General features: G+C 42.7%; 1 pseudogene; it reads right to left on the bottom strand.

Annotated features, from left to right (window-relative positions):
- Nucleotides 1–68: 68 nt before the first annotated feature.
- On the bottom strand, nucleotides 69–9,905 carry LOC118002919 (annotated as a pseudogene).
- Between the last annotated feature and the right edge of the window lie 10,210 nt (nucleotides 9,906–20,115).

Here is a 20,115-nt window from a genome sequence, read left to right as displayed (position 1 = left end):
ATTTTGATCTTAGACAAGTGCCTAAGTAAAGAAATAATGAGACAAAATTTCCAAACCCCGCTGTGTGCTTAAGAGTCATCCTCGCCATTGACGCCGTCTCTGTCATCCTTTCCTTCCTCAGCCTCTTTTTCATCACCCTTCACTCAACTCCAGCTGCTCATCAGCCCCCCACCAATCTTCATTATCATCATCATCCGGGAGGTCCCCCTCCACAGCAGAGCCATCTGCACCCCTCTCACACTCCATCTTCACATGAGTCTCATCTTTCTTCAGGTAGCCGCTACTCTGCTCCTCTTCTCAGTTATCATTCTTCATCTCTACTCCTTGTTTGCTCTGTTCTTTTCAGTTTTTTTCCAGGCTTTCCAGTAGAGAACCTACTTTTTGTTTTATCTGGGTCAACTCCTTCTTAATGATGTGAAGGTCATCTCCTTTTAACTTTCCAGACTTGGAAGAAGATCCTCACTGTCCACTCTTAGAACTGAAGCCCCGTTGCCCCTTCCTGAGGTGTTTCCTGATACACAGTGGCATTTTGAGGGCCTACAGCCCAAGCAATAGGAGGAGGAGGAGCACATGCTGGGTAACTCTACTCCATCCTATCATAATAATCCAAGTGAAAAGAGGAGCCATACAGCTCCGCTGCAGATCATTTTGCACGTGCTTCTCCTCGTTTCACTTTTGGCTCTGGAGACAGATTAGTATCTAAAACCTGGCCAGCTGTCATTCTGCCATCCTCCCCTGCCACAGCAGCTTGGGCATTTCTCTCATTAACATACTGAACAAAGGCAAAGCCCTTAAGAACAGAGCAACCCACAATTTGGCCATATTGGAGAAAATTGCCTCCATGCCTGATTTCTTGACCACAAGAGTATTGGGATTCCCAGTGAATTCATGGGAGTTCATGGAGCAAGGATCTCTCTTGTTGGTAACATTGCTGGCCGTTGTCTTTGACGATAAGGCTTCTCACAAAGCCAAAAATTGTAGCTGAAGATCAAAAAAATCTCACTCTAAGTAAAGTTCCACTAACTTATATATTTCAAGTGACTTGTAACCAGGATGGGGGAGGGAGAAGAGATTTGATTCTGAATCTCCTACTCCCGGGTTCTACCTGGAGAAGCAGTTGGATTTACTGGATCGTCTGGTAATTCTATTTTAATTTTTTGAGGAACCTCCATACTGTTTTCCACAGAGGCTGCACAGTTTGCATTCCTACCAATGGTGCACGAAGGTTCCTTTTCTCCACATTGTCACCAACATTTGTTATTTCTTGTCTTTTTGGTTTTAGCCATTCTGACAGGTGTGAGGTGATATTTCATTGTAGTTTTGATTTGCATTTGCCAGATGATGAGTGATGTTGAGCATTTTTTCATGTGTCTGTTGCTCATCTGTAGGTCTTCTTTGAAGAAAGGTCTGCTCATGTGTTCTGCCCATTTTTAATTGGATTTTTTGTTTTTTGGGTGTTGAATTGTATAAGTTCTTTATATTTTTTAGATACCAACCCCTTATTGGGTATGCCATTTGCAAATATCCTCTCCCATTCATTAGGTTGCCTTTGAGTTTTATTGATTGTTTCCTTTGTTGTGCAGAAGCTTTTTATTCTTATGCAGTCTCAATAGTTTTATTTTTGCTTTTGTTTCCCTCGCCTCAGGAGATATACCTAGAAAAATGTTGCTATAGCCAATGTCAAAGAAATTACTACCTGTGCTCTCCTCTAGGATTTTTATGGTTTCAGGCCTCACATTTAAGTCCTAATCCTTTTTGAGTTTACTTTTTGTATAGTGTAACAAAGTAGTCCAGTTTCATTTTTTGCATGTAGTTGTCCAGTTTTCCCAGCACCATTTGTTGAAGAGACTTGTTCCCATTGCATATTCTTGCCTCCTTTGTCGAAGATTAATTGACCATATAATCATGGGTTTATTTCTAGGCTCTCTATTCTGTTCTGTTGATCTATGTGTCTGTTTTTGTGCCAGTACCATACTGTTTTGATTGCTATAGCTTTGTAGTATATGTTGAAATCTGGGCTTTTGATACATCCAGTTTTGTTCTTTATCAAGATTGCTATGGCTATTTGGGTTTTTTTTTGTGATTCCATACAAATTTTAGGATTATTTGTTCTAGTTCTGTGAAAAATGCTCTTGGTATTTTGATAGGAATTGCATTAAATCTGTAGATTGTTTTGAGTAGTATGGACATTTTAATAACATTTGTTCTTCCAGTCCATGAGTATCAACTGCATTTTATATGTCAGCATTTTTGCACATCATGAACGAATTTTTAAATATTTATTTATTTATTTGAGAGCAAGAGAGCAAGAGAGAGAGAGCATGAGCCGGGGCGGGAGGAGGGAGAGGGGGCAGAGGCAGAGGGAGAAGCAGGCTCCCCACCGAGCAGGGAGCCTGATGCGGGGCTTGATCCCAGGGCCCTGGGATCATGACCTGAGCCGAAGGCAGATACTTCATCAACTGAGCCACCCAGGTGCCCCCAGGAAGGAATTTTTAAAAAGATACCAATTAAAATGGTAACAAGAGTATGTAAGTTATCTAGGAATATGTCTAACAAAAATGTAAAAGAATTCCATGGAATAAATTTTAAAATTTTATTGAAAGATGTTAAAGAAAATCTAAAGTCAAGTCTATGAACATACTAAGTTCATAGATGGCGGATTCAATACTGTAAGTAGTTCTTCAAACTGATGTATAAATTCAATACAATCCCAACAACCTTAATTTTGCCATGCTGTTTCTAAAATATATATGAAGAATAATACCCAAGGGTAGCCAAGATGCTCCCCAAAAAGAGAAAGTAGGTGGTGGAATTTGACTCCCCAAATATTATATAACTGTAGTAAAGACAGTGTACTCCTGATAAGGGCTAGAAAATGGAACAGAAAAGACACCCCAGACACAGACTCACACCTATATGAAAACCTGATATATGACAGTTATAATTACAACTGGGAAGGAAAAAAAAAGAACTATTCAATATATAGTACTGGGAAAATTGGCTATCCCTAAGGGAAGAGAATGAAAATAAATCCCTACCTCACCATATACTGTACAAAATGAACTACTACTTTATTATACACATATATCCAGTCCAGATGGTTTAAGAAATTAAATGTGAAAGACAAAACCTAAAAACTTTTAGAAGAAAACATAAGGAAATATTCATGTGACAACTCTGGGGGTAGGTAATGATTTCTTAAATAAGACAGAAAAAGTTCAAACTTTAAAGAAAAAGATTGATACATTTGATTATATGAAACTTTAGGACGTCTGTACATAAAAGAGCTTCATTAAGAGAGTGAAAAAGATAGCCACAATTTGAGTGAGGATATTTGCAATACAGGTAACTAACAAATAATTCTTATCTTATGTGTATGTTATCTATGTTACACACACACACACACACACGTGTGTATATTCTATTGCTGTGTAACAAATTACCCCAATACTTACAAATTTAAAATGACACATATTTATGATCTCACAGTTTTTGTAGGACAGGAATCTGGGCGTGGTTTAGCTGGATCCTCTGCTTCAGGGTCTCATTGGCTACAGTCATCTCAAGGCCCCAACTGGGAAGGATCTTCCAAGCTCAAACTCATGTGGTTGTTGGCAGGATTCAGTTCCTCAATGAGTTGTTGGCAGGAGGCCTCCCTCAGTTCCTTGCCACATGAGCATCTAACACATGGCAGCTGGCCTCATTGTGAGGAGCGAGCAGGAGAGGGCGCCAGCAAGAGAACCTGCTAGCAAGACACAAATCATGATGTTTCGTAACCTAATCTCAGAAGTGGTATCTCATCACTTTTGCCATATTCCATTTGTTAGAAACACATTACTAGGTCCAGTCTATACTCAAGGGGCGTGGATTACACAAGACTATGAATACCAGGAAGTAGAGATCATTGTTGGTCATGTCAGAAGTCTATTACAATGTATATCAACCTAGGGGCACCTGAGTGGCACAGTCGGTTGAGCCTCCAACTCTTGGTTTCAGCTCGGGTCCTGATCTCAGGGTTGTGAGATCAAGCCCCACGTCGGGCTTCATGCTCAGTGCGGAGTTTGCTTAGAGTTTCTCTCTGTCTCTCCCCCTCCCCTTCCCACCCCCCTCTAAGATAAATAAATACATCTTTTTAAAAAGACAATATGTATCAACATAATAGAAAATTATGCAGAAGACATTAACAAATATTTCATAGCCAGGGAAACACAAATGACCCACAAACAAACAAACAAACAAAAAAACAAACTGAAAAAGCAAATGTCCAGCACCATTAAATGGATAAATCATGATATAACCATACAGTGAAATACTGTACAACAGCGAAAATGGATAAACTATAGCTGGACACATAAATGTGGAGGAACCATTCCAAAGCATAATACTGAGTGAAATAGGCAATTCACAGAAATAAATGTATGGTCTGATTCCATTTGTATAAAGTTCAAGGACAAGGGAAGTCAAATAATTTATGTATTTATATATTTCTACCTCTATCAGAGAAATGATGAACAAAACTAGAATAATGGTTTTCTGAGGTGAGGGACAGAATACTATCAGGGAGGAGACACACGCGGGTTTCAAAGGCATTGGGCAATGCGTGTTTAAGTACATTTCTTTATTATTATTTCACCAGTGAATACACAATACATTGTTTTGTATATGTGGGTTTTTTCATGCTAAAAAACATAGGGAAAAATAAAAAAGCTCATGTTTATTGAGCATTCCTCTGTGCCAGTCACTTCGCAGATGCTTTCTTTGAAGGAATGAATCCTATGCTTTTTTTTAATGCTTCACCTCTCATTTTCTGTTTATTGTTTTTTACTTTCAGGAGCGTTTACCTAAAATAAAATAGAACATGTTGTGTTTAAAGCAAGGGAAAAATCATGTGATAATAAAATAGAAGAAAATACTATTAACTCAAGGAGAATTTTATTTTTATACCGAATACAGAACCTAAAACCATGTCATCTACTCACAGAACCCTCTGAACCAAAAGGAGCGACATGAGCAATCAGACTAGCTCAGAGTTTCTCACCCTTGGCACCATTGACATTTTGTGCTGGATCATTCTTTGTTGTTGTATCTGTCCTGTGCACTGTAGGATGTTGAGCCGTGTCCCTGGCGTCCACCCACCAGATGCCAGTAGCCCCCCCGTCACAAGTTGTGGCAAATGAAATTGTCTCCAGACACTGCCCAATGTCCCCTGGGAGGCGGAATCATCCCTGGTTGAGATCCACTGAACTAGATGGTCCTGGCATATTCAATAGAACTGTACATATAGTGAACCTATCACGTGTCTCTTTCCTATTCCCTTGGTAGTTCTCTTTCCTTCATTTATTTCCTTGACATTTATTGAGGTACCTTCTCTAAGAACTAAATGTTAAGTAGCTTTGCTTGTTATATCATCCCTCCAGGTTTCTTTCTTTCTTTTTTTTTTAAGATTTTATTTATTTACTTGACATAGAGAGACAGTGAGAGAGGGAACACAAGCAGGGGGAGTGGGAGAGGGAGAAGCAGGCTTCCCGCAGAGCAGGGAGCCCGACGCGGGTCTTGATCCCAGGACTCTGGGATCATGACCTGAGCCGAAGGCAGACATTTAATGACTGAGCCACCCAGGCGCCCCATCCCTCCAGGTTTCTTGAACATATTCATTTACCAGCAGAGATAACAGTGCAGAAAGAAACCAACAGTTTATAATCACAATTCTGTACTTCTTTATTTTCACATCATTTTAAAAATAAATGGAAAGGTTTATAGCTCAAGAGGATTCAAGGATGCATTAGTGACCATTTGTAGGTTTTCACTGACCTTGAAGGGGGCCACTTAGGCCCTCTCCAACTCAAGGCTTACGCAGATTTTTTGAAGTTTTGTTGGTTTTAGCGTATGAGGAGCTTTCACTTGTGTAAATTGGGTGACTGCTTTAATTGATTAAATCATAACCTGAGCTAACTCGATATGCTGAAAGCAAGGTTGACCTGTATTAAAAATTTAGGGAAAGGACATTTTAAAAAGTTAATGCACGCAGTTATATGCATGCATAGTTATTTTTCCTACTCACACACAAGAAAGAGTTTCAGTCTCTGTACATAGTAAGTGTAGGCTGCAGACTTCATCATGCCCTTTGGATGTTCATTTTCTTCATTTAGTCATTTTAAAGACTTTTTTCTAGCTGTGCATGACTTGCTCTTTTTCTGTCCTTGCTTGTATTTTTAAATTGTGCATTTCCAAGGAATAAAAAGAAACTCCTAACTTGCAGTGTAATTGTGCACAAGGAGTGTATTTTGGTCCTTGCCTCTGTGTCAGCCTCAGAGTCGGGATGCTGTTGCCATGGAGACAGAGATGTTGAACGGGCTTCATCACCTTTGCCCTGCTATTTAAAATCATACTCATAGCAAAGCTCTGGCAGACACAGGGCTTTTTCTGGTAGGTCAACCACCTCCTCCCTTTTTTCTCTTTTAAAAACAACAATTTGGCAGATTGATGCCATTTTTATTTATGACTGTTATAAAATGTAATGTAAATACCCTCTCGCACAGAATGAATGGGTAGCTCTCTCTTTGTGTTGTCTTTTTCCAGCATGAAACTGAAATTCCTTGAGAGTTTGCCAAAACCACTCCCTTTACTGGGTTCTACTCAGGGTTCTATCCTCTCTCTTGGCTTTCAGAAAGTACTAGAGCAGTGGGTAGAGAACAGGGAGAAGCCGAGGAAATTATAGGATGAGACAAAAAGCAGTAGAAGTTAATCACAGGCTTTTAAAATATTTCAACAAGCCCCACTGTGTCTGGGGAGTAGGCTACTCTCATATACCCCTGGCAGAGGAGTGGGCCAGTACTATCTTTCTGGAAGCAATTCAGTAATAAAAGCATTAAAAATACCCTGGCCCCATCAATGACAATTCTAGCAAATTTTTGTAAGAGAACATACATGCAAGGGAACAAAGATTTGTTTACAGGATTATTCATCACAGTTTTATTGATGCTGGTGGGAAACTGGAAACAACCAGTTCAGAAACATGTCCGTAAAAGGGGATTGGTTAGGGGAGCCTGGGTGGCTCAGTCATTAAGCGTCTGCCTTCGGCTCAGGTCATGATCCCAGGGTCCTGGGATCGAGTCCCACATCAGGCTCTCTGCTCCACGGGAAGCCTGCTTCTCCCTCTCCCACTCGCCCTGCTTGTGTTCCCTCTCTGGCTGTCTTTCTCTCTGTCAAATAAATAAAATATTTAAAAAAAAGGGGGGGGAGGATTGGTTAAATTAATTCTAGTACATCACACAATGGAATATTAGGCAGCTGTATTAAATAATAGTGTGGCAGTCTATTTCTTAACCTGAAAAGCTGTTCAAGCAATGTCATTTAATGAAAAAAAGGGCAAGTTATAAATCACTAAGTGCGTTAGTATTCCATTTAAAAAATAATTATAGAAACATACACCTGTACCATGGGAAAACTGGAAAGTTGTATATCAAATTTTGGTTTGAGTATTATTTTAATTTCTTTTTTTCTCTATTTTATAAGTTCTACAGAGACCATTACTTATATAATATTAAAAGTCAATTAATAAAAAAACTCATGCTTATATAAAATATTTTTAATTTAAAAAAATTCTAGGAGCTTTCCTTAAGAAAAGGACTTTTTACTCAATGTCCTGAGAATTCCAAAATTAAGTTACTACCTTTTGCCCTCAAATTGATTCTTTAAAAAATTTTCTGGACAGTTTATTCTTTTGGACCCCACAAAACACGGCCAGGTAACTCCAGTTACAAGCATTGAACCCACTGAATGTTTGAGCTCCTCTCCACCAGTGTCCAGAATAGCCCCCCAGAAAGCAGGGCTGGCACTGTCCATCACTTGGCCAGAACCCCTGGCTCCCCAAGTAACGGGCTCCACCATTGCCAGGGCCCGCTCTCTGCGCAGGGGAGGCGCCAGCTGCCGCTGAGAGTTGAGGTGAGCTGTAGAGGAGGGGATTTAATAGTTCCCCCTCTGCCCTCTGAGCACCCTCTCATTGCCAATGCAGGGATGGGGGTGGGGAATAAACCTTGAGCAAACCATAAATAAACTGGTGGCTAGGATGTGATTGTAACTCTCCATGCTTACACACGCGCGCGCGCACACACACACACACGCACGTGCACAGGAATTTGTCATTACCAATGGCAGTTTTTTCCAATATGACAGGGTGGGAAGGGGGGTGGGTGAGGCAGTGAGTATTCCTTTGTCACCTGTATTTTCTTTCCTAATGAAGACATTTTTATGAGTCCAAAGTAATGTGCAGAAGCATTTGATGTGAACAACTGAGACACGAGCTCAATGCTCATTACTTTCGTGACTCCCCCACCCCCCAATTTCCTCCACACCATCACAGCAAACAAGATAACTACTTGGGGGCACTACAGAGCATACAACAGTCTAAAGGAGATTTCCATGACCCACCGTAAAGCAGAGACACCACATTAACTGTGGAGATCTTGAAACTGCCTGGCGGGAGGACCAGCCTTTCTGTCACCCCTTTGCTGCTCTGGGCCCCTGGAGGGGGGTGGCCTTCATTATCTGACTGGCAGGGAAGCTGAGGTCCCCACGCTCCCCCTGGCCGGCCTCAGAACTTCACCCTCAGGTTTTCAGAGACTGACTGCCTTCCAGGAGTCCAGAGGTGGCGCTGTTGCTGGGCGGGCGAGGCAAATCCAAGGCAAGGTGCCCCATCAGGTTTCCATAAACTGGAGTATTTCAAATGGCAGCCCGTAATGCGAAGGGCAGCGTCTGCCTCTTTGGATTTTGAAAAATACTATTGGCCAAAAGGTCCAAGATGGAAAGGCCTAGAACAAAGCACTAAAACACGGGGGAGAAAAGATATGTCCATACTAACTACAAGGCAAACCGTTGCTTTTTAATTTCCCCAATATTGCTTTATATATGGTACTTTTTAAAAAGGGTCAGAATATATCTTTATTTACATTAGCTCAACAAAATGTTACTTAGCCTCTCTGTACCTCACTATTTTCTTCTGTAAAATGGTAATAGAAATAGAAACGGCTCCATCGGGTTGTTCTGAGAGTGAAAGGAGTAAGTATGTGTAAACCCCCTAAAAAGTGCCTGGCAGATGGTGAACGCTCAATAATTATTACTATTACTATCACTATCGTCATTCTTGTCATTACTGCACATCCCTCAGTACTGAGTCCTGAGTACTAAGTACTACCAGGCACTCTGCTGAGAGCTTTATGTGCAGTAGTTGAATCTTTTTTATTCCTCCAGTCATTCCATTGTATGAACACTGTTATTTCATTCTCCCACTGACGGACGTGTGAGCTCTTTGGATTTGTTTTTTTTGGGGGGGGGGGCTATTTTTAACAAAGCTGCTATGAAGCATTTTGTACTTAGTCTTTACAGGACATACGCACCCATTTCTTTCGGGTACATACCATGGAGTGAAATCACTAGATCACTGTTCAGCGTTGGTAGATATTGCCAAATAGATTCCAAATTATTGCCAACGCTTATTTATTAAGCACCTATTTTGTGGTAAGCACGGAACCTATGGGTTCTGGAGCTAGAGGCTAACCAGGACACAGTCCCTACCCCACGGAGCTAGAAATGTTTGTCCCACTGGATAGCACTTGAAACATCTTGGCTTTTACTCTCCCCTTCTCTCTCCCAGTGGAATAGTGTGAGTGCCACATACCCGACTGACGAGCCAAGGGGCAGAAAATATAAGCAATGTGCTTATAAGTTCCAGCATCACAGAGCAGGTTGGCAGCAGAACTAGAATAAGTAGAGGAACAACAACAACAACAGATAAAAATGAAGACAACAACAGCAACCAAAAAATCCCACTCTTCCCTCTCTACAATGGCGACATAAACCTTCAAAGGGAAGCCATCCTCAGCTTTAGGCAGTAGCAGGCGGTCCATGCCCACACTCACCTGTATTAGACCAGTGCGCAGCAGAGTAGAGTGTATCTGAGACCCCCGGGGCTCCTGAAGCCCTTCTCAGTGCTTTTGAAAATCCCAGAATTAAGTTACCTGAGCTAATCCCTGGTTTGTCTCTGGGAGAAGGCAAACAAGAGGAACCTCAGGAGCTACCTTTCCCTCCATCCAAGGAAACTAGATAGCTTAACAAAAAAGAGAGAAATAAAACATTCCGGTAACCACAGTTAAACGTCCGATGTGCCACAGATGGGTGCATTCTAAATTCAACACAGGGCTGAATTGATATGAGCAGTTGGGGGTGGAGGGAATAGACCAGGGTTTCTCCACCTTGGTGCCGTTGAGTTTTGGGTTGGCTAACCTCTGCTGTCAGGAGGGTCCTGCGCATCGCAGGATGTTCAGCAGCTTCCCTGGCTTCTACCCAGTGATGTCATTAGCACCACCTACCTCCCATTTGTGACAGCCAAAAATGTCTCCATACATTGCCAAATGTCCCTTAGGGGACAAAATTGTCCCTGGATGAACCGCTGGGATATACTTAATGTTAACAATGTGGGGCAGTTGAATTTTTATATTTTCCCTCTTTTTAAATCCTGGAGGTGGGTCCTATTATGAAGCAAAAAGGCCAATATTTCATATCAAGGAACTTTGATACTCTCTAGATAAGTGTCAGGAACACTTAGTCTTTTACTTCTTTAAGGGAGATACACTAGAATGCTAATACTGGTAAGAAACAGAAAATCCCCTTTCAATTCTCGAAATGTCTGAATTATTCAATTTTTCAATACGATTTTGTTTCAAATTCAGCAGAGTAAGTTCTTCAGTCACCCCTGCTGAATAATGGCTTGCAATTGTGTATCAGTTGTATATTAATAGATCTTTTCCAAAGGTTTTAAGGTCTTTGAAAACAATTTCTTCTCATAAATGCTTTGTTCTTGTTGGTATTATCGATATGTATGATTTTCCCTATCCCCGATGGAAGGCGTTGGTAAACAGATGCTAAAATTGTGTCTGGACTTTGTCTAATTCTGTTCAGCTGGGTCAGGGGGATTATCATTTTCAAAGAAGGAACTTCTTTTCCATAATGGTGAAGGCTTAACAGTGTGTATCTGTCTTATTCATTCAGTTTAAAAAAGTAATTATTGAATGCCTATCCGGTGCTCTGCCCCCGGGGATGTAGTGATGCCTACGACAGGCTGCGGGAGCCCGCTGGTGGTGGTGGGTGGGTGGCTGCCCAGAGTACTTGATTATGAGGTTCTGTCTTCACTCAATGGCAAAGACAGCTATCATTGATTACTGATGTCTGGCGTGGGTGCACCATAGGAAATGGACGGTACCCTAACGAGTGTGCCATCCCCCGATTTCTAAGGCTTTGGATTCTATGATTTGCAAGCAATCTCCCCTCCTGTCTCAGTATAGTTTGGCGTGGGGGGAGTGAGGTAATTGAATTTTTTTTACTTTAGAAACAGGCTATATTTCCCCCCTGTCTTCCACTTCTAATTCTCTTGGTCCTAGGAAGGGATTTTAAAGTATTCCCCAAAAGGTTAGTTTGCAATATTTTCTGACATCCTGCTCCATCTTTGAAAAGATCAAATAAGGCAAAACTTGACCTCCCTTCATTCAGGGCCTTTTTGGGTAAATGATTTTCCAGGGCAATGAGAGATGACTGTTTTCTTAATTTTGAATAGATGAAAATAGACACCAATCAACAAACCTTTGGCTAAGGGGAAAAATCTCTTTAACTCACATTTTGCTTCAATTACGGTGAGGACAAAGGAGCACATTGCACCCTGTGCATGAATAGATGCTTCATTATTCAAAACAAGCATCAAAGAGCATTCCGTCCCCTATAGAAAATATGCAATCACTGTTTAATTCAATGGTAGGATGCAAATTTAAATTCCCAGAAGGGGAAGACTGTTAATGCCATTTAAATTGGTTGTAAATTACAGATAATACGCTTGAGACCCCCGAATACAGATTAGTGGAGTATTGCTTTAGGAATTCCATTCGACTTTGAACTTATTGTGTATTTATCTATGAAAAATAAAGCCATGAAGGCTTGTTTACAGCTACATTTTATTGCCTATCTTTTTTCTTTCTGAAGCAAATATTTCACTTTTAAATGCCACAGAGATGGCACGGCATAATATAAGGAAATGTAATGATGTTAAAGACGGATTAGTACTCTCAGAGGCAGCTCTTCATTAACAAACAAACAAAACAAAACAAACCTAAGAGAGGAATTTAATCAAGAGATCACACTAGCTGACTTTTCTTTTGACTTCATTTCTATTGGTGTTTCTACAGCTTAAAAATCCCACAGTCACAAGACAATTGTGAGTTTCAGAAATTAGAGACTGTGATTGTCTCTTGCTGCTAAAGTCTATCAGCCACTTAGAGGTTGTTTCTCATTTTCACAGAGTAACTAATCATGAGTGGGATGCCTGATGGGCGAGTCTTTGTTGGAAGAATTATTCCTTAAAAACAAGGGCTTTTCAGAAGAAAATGATAGATAAAAATGGACACTTTTCAGCAAGGGTTTCTGAGCTCCCAGCTTGAAGAGGAGCAATTTCCCTCCTCCCAGTTCATAGAAGTGAAAACGTTCCCCGCCCCCCCTTGATGTGGTTTCATGTCTCAGGTAGGAAATAGGTTACTCAGGGTGATAGAAATAAATCAGCTTTGAGGCTCGTGTTCTCTCCTCTGGCAGTCTGTAGGGCGTGTTTTTAGTGTGTGTGTGTGTGTGTGCGCTCGCATGTGTGTGTGTGTATATGTGTGTGTGTGAAACTGAAAGGTATTTTGAAAAAGTTGCCATTGATATATATACACAGAATGCAGCCAAGCTGCAGAACAATGGAGGAATGCCTAATTCATTATGCCAGAAAATGGATCGTTACCATCAATACCACATGGAGTTAATCATTTCCAAAGAACTCTAATGCCAAGCTATCCATAACACTGCACCTAAATGGAGTAATGTTTTATTTTTTCTTTGATCTGTCAAAGGTACTTCAAGCTTTGCCAGGGCCTTAGAGACACTATCAACATTTCATTGTATAGTTTCTATGAATTACGCAGACCTTGTGATATCACAGAGGTTAACTGAATTTTTAAAATCGCTGGTATTGTTTTGTTTACTTGTCGTTTGTTTATGCTTTATAAAATAACACAGAGCCTGACATACACACCCCTTTCTTTTTCTGGCTATTTGCATTTACATTAAACAGGAGTTTTTTCCTCTGTGCCCTTAAGGGTAAGGATGAAAACAGCCATTTGCAGCCTAAGGCTTAAAGAAAAGGTGGATAAGATCCAGCTAATCTGCTCAGGAGACTGACAAAATGTGTGTGTGCTAGGGGGCAGATTTGTGATTTAGGATCCTTCTGCCTTTTCCTTGATGGGCTTTGGATCAGAACAATCCTGATGCGCATAAAAAGTAAACGAGGAGTAGCTAGCTTCCCGTCCTTAAGCCCTCGGTGCTCTGTGCATCTGTACGTCTTTAAGCCTTATCGGGTGAGGCTGGAGGCTGGCCTCCTGCCCGAGCTGTGCCCACCTGTGCTGGCAGTCAGTGATTAGCACCGCGATGGCCATTTGTCTTTTCTTGGTCTCTTCTGGGTGTGGGTTTGGGACAAGCACACTGTCTTCTGGAAGAAGCCACTGACCAGCATTCCAATATGGTGGGTGGGGCTGCTCTAGGTCCCCATAACCTGGCCCCCAGCCCTCAAAGCTAACAAGAACAGGGAGGCAGGGCAAAGCAAGTGCCAGACTAGGGGCATGAGGCCTGGGTTCTTGCCTGGCCTCTGTCATCTTTTCTATCAGATCTCTGGGCCTCACTTAAAAATGATGTTTTCTCATCCTGAAAGTGAGAGGAGCTATTCATTTGAACTAACCTTTGGTGAGCACTTAGCACATACTGGACTCTGCCCTGGATCCTGGACAAAAATAAAAACAAGACATTCTTTTCATTAAGGGATTCAAGGTGGAAGGTTGTAGGGAGGGGTGTAGACAAACTCGTAGACATATAATGATAATAAAATGCAGTAAGTTCTTTTTTTTTTTTTTAAAGATTTTATTTATTTATTTGACAGAGAGAGACACAGCGAGAGAGGGAACACAAGCAGGGGGAGGGGGAGAGGGAGAAGCAGGCTTCCCGCAGAGCAGGGAGCCCAATGTGGGACTTGATCCCGGGACTCCAGGATCAAGACCTGAGCCGAAGGCAGTCGCTTAACCGACTGAGCCACCCAGGCGCCCAGTTCTTTTTTTAAAAAAAAGATTTTATCCATTTATTTGACAGAGAGAGAGCGAGAGAGAAAGCATGAGGGAGCACAAGCAGGGGGAGCTGCAGATGGAGAAGGAGAAGCAGGCTTCCCAATGAGCAGGGAGTCCGATGCAGGGCTCAATTCCAGGACCCTGGGATCATGACCTGAGCTGAAGGCAGACGCTTAACCAACTGAGCCACTCAGGTGCCCCAAAAGATTTTTTTATTTATTTGAGAGAGAGAGAGGGAGAGGGAGAGAGAGAGAGAGGGAGAGAGAGAGAGAGAGAGAGCGTGCATGTGCAAGCTTGGGGAGGAGCAGAGGGAGAGGGAGAGAAGCAGACTCCCTGCTGAGCATGGAGACCATGGGGTTCAATCCCAGGACCCTGAGATCATCATCTGAGCTGAAATCAAGAGTCGTGCCCCAAAATGCGGTAAGTTCTTAACCCTGGTATAAACAGAATACTGTCAAAGCCTAGAGGACAGCCAGTTAGATTTAAGATCACTTCTGCACATCCATTAAGAACATAGGCTTTGGGCTGCCTGGGTGGCTCAGCCGGTTAAGCAACTACCTTCGGCTGAGGTCATGATCTCAGGGTCCTGGGACCCAGCCCCACATCGGGCTCCCTGCCCAGCGACGAGTCTGCTTCTCCTTCTCCCTCTGTGATCTCTCTTGCTCTCACTCTCTCTCAAATAAATAAATAAAATCTTAAAAAGAAAAAAAAGAGCATAGGCTTTGAAGCCAGACCAGTTGGTTTCACAACCTGGCTTCTCCCTTACTAGCTGTGTGACCTTGACCAAGTTACTTAACCTCTCTGTGCCTTAGTTTCTCATCTTTCAAATGGAGGTGATAATAGTACCTACCTCTTTGGATTATTCAAACAATTAGGACAGTGTCTGGCATGCAATGAACCCTATATATGTTCATATATAGTGATAATGTTCGAGAATTCCCACAAGTCCATGGGGCTGTAAAGGAAATAGTGAATGAAAGGGAATCCTTAACTTTAACAAAATATAACTACATTTCAGAGAGAATGAAGATGAACATACATTGTGTACTTATTAGGTGGTCAGATGGGTCAGTAACACCCCTGCATCCCTTGGATGCCCATAAGTCAAGGCCCAGGCTGCCAACAGGAGCGTTTGGCCTGGTTAGGAGTGTTTGGCATGGTTAAGGGTGTTCTGCATTAAGACTAGGGAAGGACCGTTCTCATTCTTTGATCTGCAACCGGCTCCCAGAGAACACACACAGAGAAGCTAACCATCCCTTTGCCCACCCGGCTAGGTCAGACCGTGGGAGAGAAGTCTGGAGCAGGAACATTTTCGGGCCTCACTGACTCCCATGTCTGAGAAGGAAAATAGGAGGGTGGGCGGGTCTTTATGCTTAGAAGTTGCAAAAATGAAGCCAGAACTTGGCCCTGGTAGGAATGAGGGCCATGGGGCTGGCTGGATGTCAGTGGACTCAGGCCAAGTGCGGGCAGCTGTGGGCTGCTTGGGAAGGTCCTTCTGGGAAGTGGGACACAAAGAGAGAGAGGGAATTGGGGAGGCTCAGGAGACTGGGATGGGGTCTTGATGGGAAATTTGAGAGAAAGGAGACCAGGTTAGACCTTGGAGATCCAACACTCAGAAGGGCAGGAAAACAAGCCAAAGTAAGCACACACCTGCGATGAGCAAGGAGCAGAGAGGGTCAGACTCGTGGGAACAGGGACGTGCTGGTAAATATTTAACACCCGGCCCCTTTGGGAGGGAGGGCAGGGAGGGCACTCCTTCGCAGAATCTGCTGATTTCCTAGTGTGAATCCAGCTGCTGTGGCTGACTTCGAGCTACCAGAGTGATATCACCCAAAGCGGAGTTGGGAAGAACTGCCCCGTGGTGCTAATCACACGTTATTTCCACCTGCACGTGTACAGTAGAGATTCGGATAATCTCAAGTGCCTGGAGAAGAGTAAAATGTAACAAAAGAATGAGGAAGTAACAGGTTTTAAGTATTTATTACCTTAGCTTGAATATAATTTATTTAATCGTAAATTTCTAGACTTTCCTTTTAAATAATGACCACTATTTACAGCTGGGGTGCAAGATTCTTAAAAATTTAACAATTGGCCTTTGGAAGCTGGCTCTAAAGCAGCATCGAAATACTCATCCTCCTCTTAATATCTAGATCACAAGCTTCTTGTGAGGGTCAGAAAAGTATGTGGAAGCATTTCAAGAACTGTAAGCAGCATGTAAGTATTATATACAATGAAAAATTATTCTCATGGGGACAGGATAACCTCGTGGTCAGGAAGGCAGTATCTGGAACTGGCCTGCCCGGGTTTGGATCCTGACTTTACTCTTTTTAGGTGCGTGACCTTGGGCAGATCCTTGCCCTCTCTGAGCCTCAGTTTCCTCTTCTGTAGAGTTTCCGTGAGGCTTGGTTAATATTGTAAAGTACCTAGAACAGTGTCTAGCGCGCGGTAAGCGCCTTTTAAGTATTGACTAAAATTGTTTATCAGCGTGAGCAGCAGTAAGCCTGCAATTCTTCCAGAACCAGAAGGCCTTTTAACTGGGAAGCCCAAGGTCTTAGCCTCCACTGCCCCTCAACTTGGTTTTAAAGAGACAGCTCCTCTCTATGGTAACAGATTTGCTACTGTGCTAATAGCCAGTGCTTTTTAGATAATGAACCCTGAGGCCTTTTGGGGCGATAAAGATGCTGCTGGACTCAGATTCCAAGGCCACTCACCATGGTAGCCGGTGGGGGGAGAGTGATCTTATTACATGCCTGGCTGGCTCACTTACTTCAGTCGTGATCTAGGCAGAAGCCGGGGCCAGGGCAGAGTTCCATAGTTGGAGGGGCCATCAGATGCCCCAAAGAAGCTGGTCATTTACTGGCTCAGGACAGGAAGTGGCAGCAGAGACTACTCAGCACAGGCCCCAGGGCTGGGCAGAGTAAGAAAGCAGACAGGACGAGAGAGAGAGAGAGAGAGAGAGAGAGAGAGAGACACAGCATGAGGCAGGGGCCAGATGTCATGGCCACCACAGCAGCCACAGACCGTTTCAAGGAGTCCAGCTCCCAAGGCAGAAGGTTCTCAGGCAAAGAGTCCGAGCAGGGACAAATTTCAGTGGGCAGGGACTAAGGTGGTTAGGCAGGTAGTTAGAGTCTCCTCACCAGGGACAAAGAAGTCAGGTCCCATGACAGATAAGAACAGAAAGGCAGAAGTGAAGAAAGGCTTAGTCCACAAGGCAGAAAAGTCAAGGCAGGCTGCGGAGGCCAGGTTTTTTCCAGCTCAGGCCCTGCAGCCATTACAGAGTCCTGAATCCCACAGAGTGAGTCAGGACCAGCACTTCCTCTTTCTTTACAAACTAGAAGAGAGTAGTGTGGTATAGATTGCCTAGATGCTCATCAACCCCATTTCCCCTTCCTGGGTACTCAGACTGTTTCCCTGTGGCCCTTACAGTTAGGTTAGAACCATGTGACTTTGTGAGGCTAGCCACTTGTGAGCCTAATCATAAATCTTCTCAGTGACTCTCCCTGCTCCCCCCGCCAACGGCCACCCCACTCTCTTCCCTCCCCCCCTTTCCTTTCTGCCATGATCCTTTGTTCAAGGTGGTGGTGTCATAACATGGAAAGAGTCTGGATCTCTGGGGTGGGGAGAAAGCCACTAAGGAGAGCTGCCTGATCTGCACTGGGCTAGGACGTGGATAAGAAATAAACTTGTATTTTGTTAAGCTGCTGAGATTTAAGGGCTGTTTGTTTCAGCACCTAGTAAGCATTGCCCTAATAAAAAGAGCAGAATAAAATGGAATGAAGTGGAAAGGAAGGAATATAATGGAATAAATTACAATACAGTAGAATAGAAACTATCAGGGTGCATTACAGGTAGTAAAAAGTAAATTTGTTTGGTGAAGCATTTGTTTCAGTTCATAGGTATACTACTTCTCGATATAAATTTTATTTTTTGCTGGAGGAAGAGGTGAAAAGCAGAAGCCTTCGGTAAGATAGGGATTGCATATCCAGTACCTTTGTAAGTATAGACTTGCTGGGCGCCCTCCTAATGGCTTCATTGAGCCTGCCCAGTCCACTTTCTCTTCCACTAGGAATAGCATCCCAGTCTTAGTCTTTGTTTTTTTAAAGTAAGCTCTATGCCCAATGTGGGGCTTGAAGTCATGGCCCCGAGGTCAAGAGTCATGTTCTACCCACTGAGCCAGCCAGGTGCTCCTCGGTCTTAGTCTGATAGCTTATGTGGGCCTGGCTCTAGCCCTTGAAATCAGGGTGAAGGACGCATGTATGAAGCCTGGTCAATTAAGGTGTTCCATTCTGGAGTGTCTCAGAGATTGGTTCAAGGATGAACACATGAGCCAAGTCGGTCCACTCAGAGCTAATATTGGAACTTTGGCTGGAGTGATCATAAAAAGAAGTATTTTGTTTCTCCTGGTTTGGGAGCTTTGGGGATATAAGTCTTTGGGCAGATAAACTGCCGGTGGCCATGTGGCCATCACAGGGGAGAACTTGCCTGGGGAGAACCATCACTGAGGAAGGCAGAGCTGGAGATTGAACAAGACAGAGCCTTGATGACATCATTCCAACCCCTGGATCTAGCCATGCCTGAAGTCATCCCTATAGTTTTTAATTGAGTGCATAAATTCAGCAATTGGCTTCTTCTAGATTGGTTTGGGGTTTTGACAGTTGTAACTGAAAGAGACCTGAGGCTGTGGTCGTCTACATCTTTAAGATGTCACTTCCTTGGTAAAATGGGCCTCAAAAAAGGATTAAAGTAGAAAACAGCTGCTTTGCCAAGGAAAAGTGGCTTCAGTCACTGAAGAATTAGGCCTTTGACATATGGAAAAAGTGCAAGGTAAAATCCAAGGAGAAAACTATGTTTTATTGTTTTCTGTTTTGAGAGGATGAAGAACAGATGAGTACCATTAGAACTAGTAATACATTTCTCTTCAGGTATCCACCACATATTTATTGAACACCTTCCATGTGCTGAGAACATACAGCACCGAGTAAGAGCAAATTTCTTCTGAAGAGCTTACTCTGTGTCAGACCCTGTTCTGAGAACTTTATGCTTATTAATCTTATTTGTTCTTCATATCTACCCTATTGGGCAGATAACTATTATTTCCTGTTTTACACACGACAGAACTGAGGCACAGAGCAGCCAAGCTAGGAAGAAGCAGAGCTGGTGTTGAGCCTTGCGATACTGGCTTCAGGTCTGAGTCTTAAATGCAGTAAACCGTACAGCCATTTCCTTGCTCACTCTGCGCTCATAGCTGTTCCTACAAAGGACCATCCTTGAAGTCTCTTGGGATCTCTGCTCTGAGTTTCTTCTTTCAGAATTCAGTTTAACAAAGTCTGACCTTGACTTTGACTTGAACTGTAACATCACTTGTTGAATTCCAGGCACTGCTCAATTTATCTTTCTGAAATTGGTATAACTATCAGCTACTGGTATATGTGGCCCTGGGTATGGGGAGGATAAAAAATCGCTCACGGACACAGTTTAGTCTAGTGGTTAAGAGCGTAGCTTTTGGACTCATCTTAGATCCTGGGTTCTAATTTCTGCTCTGCCGTTTTCTGGCTGCGTGACCTTGTAGAAGTTACTGACCCTCTCTGAACTTCTGTTTCTTCATCTTGGAAATGGGGTTAATGATTGTAATTCATCTGGTTGTTGCGCAACTGGAATAAAGTAATAAAGCGCCTGGGGCAGAGTCAGCACCCAGTAAATGCTGGTTGTTATAGCTCTTTTTTTTTTTTTTTTGGCTCTCAGCTCCTTGTTTGTAAAATGAGGAGCTGGGCAAGATGCTCTCTGAGGTCTCTGCTGGCATATGTTTGTGTGACTAGTATTTTCCAAATGCTAATTTGGGAATGGCAAATTCCCACTGTCATGGTTTTTCTTTTTAAAGAATTATTTTCTGTTGTGTCTCCATAAGGTTGGGCTTTAAGTGCTAGTTTGC

This window comes from Mirounga leonina, unplaced genomic scaffold (genome assembly GCF_011800145.1).
Source record: "Mirounga leonina isolate KUSES-001 unplaced genomic scaffold, KU_Mleo_1.0 Mir_101595, whole genome shotgun sequence".
In the NCBI taxonomy this organism is placed as follows: Eukaryota; Metazoa; Chordata; class Mammalia; order Carnivora; family Phocidae; genus Mirounga; species Mirounga leonina.
This window is presented reverse-complemented; position numbering and strand designations above follow the sequence as displayed.